General features: G+C 32.2%; 1 long non-coding RNA gene across 8 annotated transcripts in view; it reads left to right on the forward strand.

Moving 5' to 3' along the window:
• LOC136797069 (uncharacterized) overlaps positions 1-7,212 on the forward strand; it is a 62,242-nt gene that overhangs the window by 48,584 nt on the left and 6,446 nt on the right. For 3 of the 8 annotated variants that reach the window (XR_010844877.1, XR_010844876.1, XR_010844874.1), the window contains 2 exons: positions 4,482-4,608; positions 4,688-4,927. The exons of 3 other annotated variants lie outside the window; for them this stretch is intronic. This is a non-coding gene — a long non-coding RNA (uncharacterized lncRNA). Of the gene's footprint in view, positions 1-773; positions 1,463-4,481; positions 4,609-4,687; positions 4,928-7,212 lie in introns of those variants that run through there. 2 more of the 8 variants (XR_010844879.1, XR_010844880.1) reach the window with 2 other exon arrangements.

The following is a 7,212-nucleotide window of genomic DNA, read 5'->3' on the forward strand; positions in this document are numbered from 1 at the left end:
TTTTGTTCTATAGCCCTGATGAAGACCTGAAACTCAGGTCGAAACGTCGGCATAAAATAAATAAATATGGTTTTGTTTATTTATGTTGTTCTTTGCTGATCACACCCCCCGACAAACTTCTCCAATCATTAATCTACGGTCAACTATCTACACCTTATTGTTTTTTTCTGGTTTTAACTTAAAGGCAGGATTAGGGCAGAATTTTTATTTTTAAAAAATGAATAATAGTAATATAGATGTATTACGTATTGTTATACCAAAGATTTTAGGGAAATGGATATTGCAATTAGAGAGTCTCAGAAAAAACGTAATTAAACTGAATTTATTGATAAATTTGTTCGTGTGTTTATAGTTTCTTATGTATGAAATTAATTTATCAAGTTGTTGAGTTATGTGTTCATCGTAAAAAAATGTTATTTTATTTTTTATTCAGGTACCTAACTTGTAGAAAAACTTCAATAATTTTTACACCAATATATTTTGAACCTTTTAGTCTGAAACGTTAAGCTAATCCAACAACTTTTTCTATTGTTGATTCTAATTTTCATGTGTCATGTTACTCATCGTCAGTTTAAATTCAATACTCGAATAAGCAGTAGGAATGTTTACTTCTGGTTCAGAAAGGGGTTTTGGATTCCTCATTTGAAAATCGTTTAGAACTGATCGTTTCAACTGTTTTAGAGAATCTCTAATAATACAGACATTGTTTTATTTATATATTACAATTGTAATATAATTATATAGTATATAATATAATTATATTGTAATTTCAGAATATTGGAAACAGAAAGTCAACAGAAGAGTAAAAAAAAAAAGATGATTGCTTATCAAGACAAGGCAGTTTGAAACTTGAAAAAGTTGATGGGTCTAGAATAACATTATACAGTAAAATATCATATAGTCGTATATACTTTACCCGCTATCCTCTGAAGAGTATATAATGCTGTTCAGAGGATAGCAGATAAAGTTATATGAATGAAATAACACTTCCAAATTCACCAATTATTGTTTTGGCGCAGAGAAAATAGTCAACCACTTCGTGATATCTATGGCTAACTAACCAATGTGCAAAATATTAACATTTAATACAGATTTCTGATGAATAACACCCAGCTCATAAAACATTGATCTGCAAATTATTTTTACCACGAAAATGCATTTCTAGCAGTTCTATAACGCTTAATAAATACCAAATTAATTTAATATAGTAACTAATTAGATATGACTAAGAACTTTAAAGCTAGCATTTACAAATCTATCCTTCCCACCGTTCATTATGGATGTGAAACGTGGCCTGAAACACTAAGGGAAGAACCGCACCTTATGGTTTTTGAAAATAAAGTATTACGTAAACTAGTCGGACTGAAAAAGGATAAGTTAACTGGAGAGTAATTCAGGTTATTGCGTTGCGACGAATAAGATGGGCGTGTCAGGTTGTGGGACATGATTCCAGCGAAAAATTTTGTATTCGAAGATCATATAATTTTAGTTGAATGAGCATAGCTTATCGATTCCATCAAGTAGTATGATGTAGTTCATATACAAAAAAAAAATAAATAAAATATAAACTTTTTTCCATAAACCTCGGTTAATATCTCGTATTATACTGTATAAAAGTCAAAGTTTTAGATATAAATCTGATGCCGGATTTGTGGCATTACTAAAACAATTAGCAGAGTTGAGCAAAAATTAGCTATAGTTGAAACTAATAGCTAAAATTGTCATGGATACAATATTTATTATTCAATTGTTTCATTTATGAATAAGAGTCGTATCAATAGCAACATTAGCTATTCGTTTTAACTATAGATAATTTTTGCCCTCTCTGATTGTTAATAAGTCGTAAAGTAGTTTTTTATTATCGATTTAGAATTTTTTTTTTACGTTCACTTAACTTAATTTTTATCATCATTACTTATTATTTATTTCCACCTTTCACTGGATTTTGAGCAATGAATGTATGCAGCAGCAATTAGATGTTACATATGTATCCGCTGCATCGAACTACCACACACCCATAAATCAATTTACAATATTCATAACCAATTTACAATTTTCAATATTCGGCTATAAACTTCAGTCGTCTGGGCCATTTAAGTAGGCTGACTATCAATAGTTTTCCAATCGTATACAAATGTTTTGTAGTGCAGATTGTTTTCTTAGGTTACTGGCTGAGGGAAATCGTCCTCTGTGAGGGTGTAAAGTCCGGTTTCCTTTAGCAATCTTGCCCGTAGTGCATCAAAGGTGTTTCAGTCCACGATGATGTGCTGAGCAGTCTCCGGAAAACCATTACTAGGGAATAAGTGATCGATTGCCATTCGTTGGCTCTGATTCCGAGCTCTAAATCCTCCATGCCCCGTGATAGAACAAGAGCCCAAGAGGAGAAAAAGGCAGTTATTTCACCCCAATTTTTTATTACTTTATAGAAAACTATGTATAATTACTAGTTAAAATTGATGAATCTGCCAAGTATAGGTTGAGGTAATAAAAAATGGTGGCTGTTTTGAAACGTTAAAAAAAAAAAAATCTTACAGAACTATGTATCTTTAAAACTACCAACAGCACTTGAAAACCTAAGGGAACAACATTTAAAGCAGAAAGAAATTGCTAAAATATGACCCCTAATAGAGCTATTTACGAATTTATTTTGAGAAATCTAAAATTCTCAAAAACCATTAGATGTTTATTAACACTCTAATTAAAGCTAGCTTAATGTACTATAAAGAAGTTTATGACATTTATCTTCGTAAGAGTAGTAGTTTTTAAGATATTTGCTAATAGTCATATAATCCTCCCTGAAGGTTGAAACGGCATTAACCCCGACATCTTTTGTGAATTACTGAGTTCTTGCTTCTTTCTCAACTCTAGTCATGGGTTTATGCTGCACTCAGTCTTTCCTTGAAACCAGTGACGTGGCTGGAAGAGAAGTAGTAGGATCTCTTGGAGCCCACCTTAGCCTTCCACAAAAGGCTGCAAGAATAGGTTTAGAGTTCTCCAAACAGAATTTAAATATTGTGTATAGTTAGGAATATGTATTTATTTTATTTATACTTAAATTAATCTTTGTTTTGTACATCGGCCTTTGTTTGCCAAACGATATTAAAACTGCACCATCCTACAAAATTGGTTGTCATACCTCATTATATAAAAAACTATCTTGAATAGCAATATTTTACATTGAGGGTACGAGTCGGAGAGGCGGTAGCCGGAGACATTTCACTCTCCTGTGGAATTCCCCAAGGATCTGTGCTATCCCCAGCACTATTCTAAATATGAACTATATATGAATAGCTGAAATTGTTGGAGCGAAGTACTACAATGCTACTATAGGGGCGTACGCCGACGACATAGCTATTTATAGTAGCTGATTTGGTATCACTGAGAAACTAGAGAGACTGAATATTACAGTTAATCCCAAGAAGACTGACTGTATTACTTTCTCCTTTCAGAAAAATAAGCACCCTCTACCTAAAGTCTATAAGGTAGCTGGACATGAGAATAGACCAGCAGGGAGCAGTTTATCTAAGGGTCATCCTTGATAGACATCTAACGCTAGCTCACCACTGCACCAAGAAAATGAAGCTGGTTTGGACTAAGTCTTACAGGCTTAATCACCTGCTAACTTCTCCTAATCTCTACCTTCGCTCCAAATTAATGATTTATAACAATGTGCTTAGGCCAGCCCACCTCTATGGAGCACCCTTCCTGACCAATATAGCACCAACTACAGCCAAGAAGCTGCAACAGTTTCAGAGTAGCATGATCAGACGCATAGTACGACATACTTCATGACAATGAACAAATACTGAGCACATACATACAACACTCGACCTACCAGAGTTATCGCGAGGAGGCACATCAATTTTTTTGACAGCCTCCAGAACTGCACAAACCCTCTATTTAGGACACTGACACCGACAAGACGGCCACAAAGATAAACCCACACAAACAGCCTCAGGACAAGTTAATGAACTATTACTGACACAACAAACCTGGTGTGCCCCGATACCAACAGACAACACAACACTACCTCTTATCTAAAATATCTATTTCTTCAGCTCCCTCTTCAAATTCATTCCCAATACAGTAAAAGAGCTTCCCCTCAACCTGTTTTTTGTCCATCTTGTCCCCAAACTACTCATGGACCTTAGAAAAAAAAGAAGAGACTCAGTAAAAGCATAGATAATACATTTCATGTATTATATGTATGATGTATTAATTTATTTTATTGAAGGGTACGAAAGCAAAAATAAGCAATATAGAAGTATAGCCAATAATATTATAAATAGATTTAACTTTGTGTTAATTAGATTAAGATAGTGAGGGCTGCAGGCGATCTTCTTGACTTAAAACCCAAAAAACTATAAAACATCCTAAGTCAATTGAAAATGGAACATAGAATCTTTATTACGATTGTTTTTTTTTTGTTTTTTTCTTTCAAAATTATTTGATAATTTATAAATACAATTTTTAATTAACAGATAAGGTTGTGATATACTGGAAAAAAGATCCCCCCAAACCAATTCCTAAGCTGGTTCATTGCACCAAAGTTTTATGCTGTCCCTCAAATCTAAAGTGTGGTGATCTTGCGTACTGTTATTCAGAATAGTAAGAAATTAAACTATTTATCATTCACATAATGATTGAAATAGTTTCTGTTTTTTTCATACCCTATTTTTATTTTCAGTTATAAAGAGAATATGAGATCCTGTCATGTTCCTTCCCATACTAGAAATTTGAATATATAAATGAGGACAACAATGCACTTTTATTAAAAAATACAATAAATTTACTTATTTTTCAAAAGCAATTTTGGAAAGAATTGGATAGCTCACTGAAAGAAGTAGAAGCTGATGTTAACACTAAATTTTCACGCACAAATAATGTAATGCACATTATAATGCAATTAAAATTTTCCTTCAGTGACTTTATTATTTATTTTTTTCTGCCCTGATCTACCTATTAGGCGAGCGGTTCTCAAAAAGAGGCCGAGGCACCCTGAGATTCCTCAAGAGTATGACAGGAGTGGCATAAGTGAATGCACCTTTCTTAATTTACTACAAAAGAAAAAAAAAATCAAATTCAAATAGCAAACATATAGTGCATTCGATCATTTTTTAAAATTTAATACACATCCAATCACTCTTAGGTACAGTTTTATCTTTTGTTCAGCCTCCCTCTTCATCTAATCATCAATTTATCTGGTGTATCTCCACCTGTCCTATGGAGTATTATAAGTATTATGTTGGACCTACTATTCTCTCCCATGCAAAGACAAATATCTTGAATTTTGGGTAGTTCTCTATTGTGAAATACAATTCAAAGTTGACCGTAGATTAATGATTGTAGAAGTTTGTCGGGGGGTGCGGTCAGCAAAGAACAACATAAATAAATATTGTTTTGTTTATTTTTGTTGTTCTTTGCTGACCACACCCCCCGACAAACTCCTCCAATAATTTAAAGTTATTTCTCGATGCAACAGTGAGTTAGAGAGGCAAAAAGTGGAAAAGATAGAGCCCACAACTACATTGTTAGTGTTAGTAATTATAGTAATGCATTCCAACTTGTTGTTAGTAGTGTTGTTAAGGCCAACGCGTAAGGAGTGGCCATTTTTGTTTGTCGAGGCATGTTCCTGTCCTAATATTACAAGAGCCCAAGAGAAGAAAAAATGCAGTTATCTCACCTATATTTTTGATTAGTTTAATGAAAAATATGTATAATTAATAGTCAAGATTGATGAGTCTGCCAAGTATTGGTTGGGGGAATAAAAATGGCGGCTGTTTAAAAGCGATAAAAAAACTAATTTTTAATTCGGAGCTCTATATCTTTAAAAGTAGGAATAACACAAGAAAACCTAATAGAACGTCATTTAAAGAAGAGTAATTGCTAAAATGTAATTCCTAATAGAGTTATTTACGTTAAATAGTTTTCGAGATATAGCTTTTTAAAAAGCAACATTTCATAAAAATGTTGTATGGGACCTAATGAAAGATCAGTAGTTAGTGAATTTATTTTGAAAAATTTATATCTCAAAAAAACATTTGACGTACAGATTAGCACTCAAATTAAAGCTAGTTTAATGAGCTATAAAGTTGTTTATGATGTTTATCTTCGTAGGAGTAATAGTTAACATGAAATTTTCTAAAATAAATTGATTTATAGTTGTTCGGACACATTTTCATTTGCTAAATTTATGTTCATATGTGAATATCATAAAAACTACTGCCATTACGAAGATAAGTGTCATAAACTACTTTATAGTAAGTTACATTTCCTTTATTTTGAGTGTTGGCAGACAGATGTGCGTCTTATGGAACTAGAGATATATTTTTTCAAAAATCCAACATTTTATACGAGCAACTAGAAATTAATATTTTTTATGAGTTTATTTTGTAGTAAATTTAACTAGCTTTAATTTGAGCTCTAGCAGACATTTGTACCTCCAATGGTTTCTGAAATTAAGTTTTTCATAAATCAAACTTATTGTCCGAACAACTATAAATCAATTTATTTTAGCAAAAATCATGAAACATACTATTCCTACATAAACTTCTTTATAGTCCATTAAACTAGCTTTAATATGAGTGCTAATAGACATCTGTACGTCACATAGTTCCTGAGATATAGATTTCTCAAAATAAATTAACTAACTACTATTTTTAAGAAATTTTGCTTTTTAAAAGGCTATATCTCAAGAACTATTAGACGTAAATAGTTCTTTTAGGGCTAATATTTCAGAAAATTTACTCTTCTTTAAATAATGTTCTCTTAGATTTTCTAGTGTTGTTAGTAGTTTTTAAGATATAGAGCTCCGAATGAAAAAGTAATGTTTTTTTAAGGTTTTGAAACAGCCACTATTTTTTATTTCCCCTAACTATACTTGGCAGACTCATCAATTTTGACTAGTAATTATACATAGTTTGTATTGAAGTAATAAAAAATTGGGGTGAGATAACTGCCTTGTTTTTTCTCCGGCTCTTGTACTATAAGTACCACAGTTTTAGAGTATATTTAGTTAAAACATTTTTCATTTTTATGGTAATATTTAATCTCTTTTTCTCAAAAATCCTTCTTCGAAAATGGAGTGCGATAGCAGTGGGGTAATGCATTGGACTTGCTAGTTTGCTAGTTAGTTATTCAGATATTAAGGCATAAAACCTACCGATCATCGACGCCAGTATTTTAATCAAATATACATTTAGTCTCCAATTT

Source organism: Halyomorpha halys, unplaced genomic scaffold (genome assembly GCF_000696795.3).
Source record: "Halyomorpha halys isolate HHAL.00 unplaced genomic scaffold, Hhal_1.1 Scaffold236.1, whole genome shotgun sequence".
NCBI classification, from domain to species: Eukaryota; Metazoa; Arthropoda; class Insecta; order Hemiptera; family Pentatomidae; genus Halyomorpha; species Halyomorpha halys.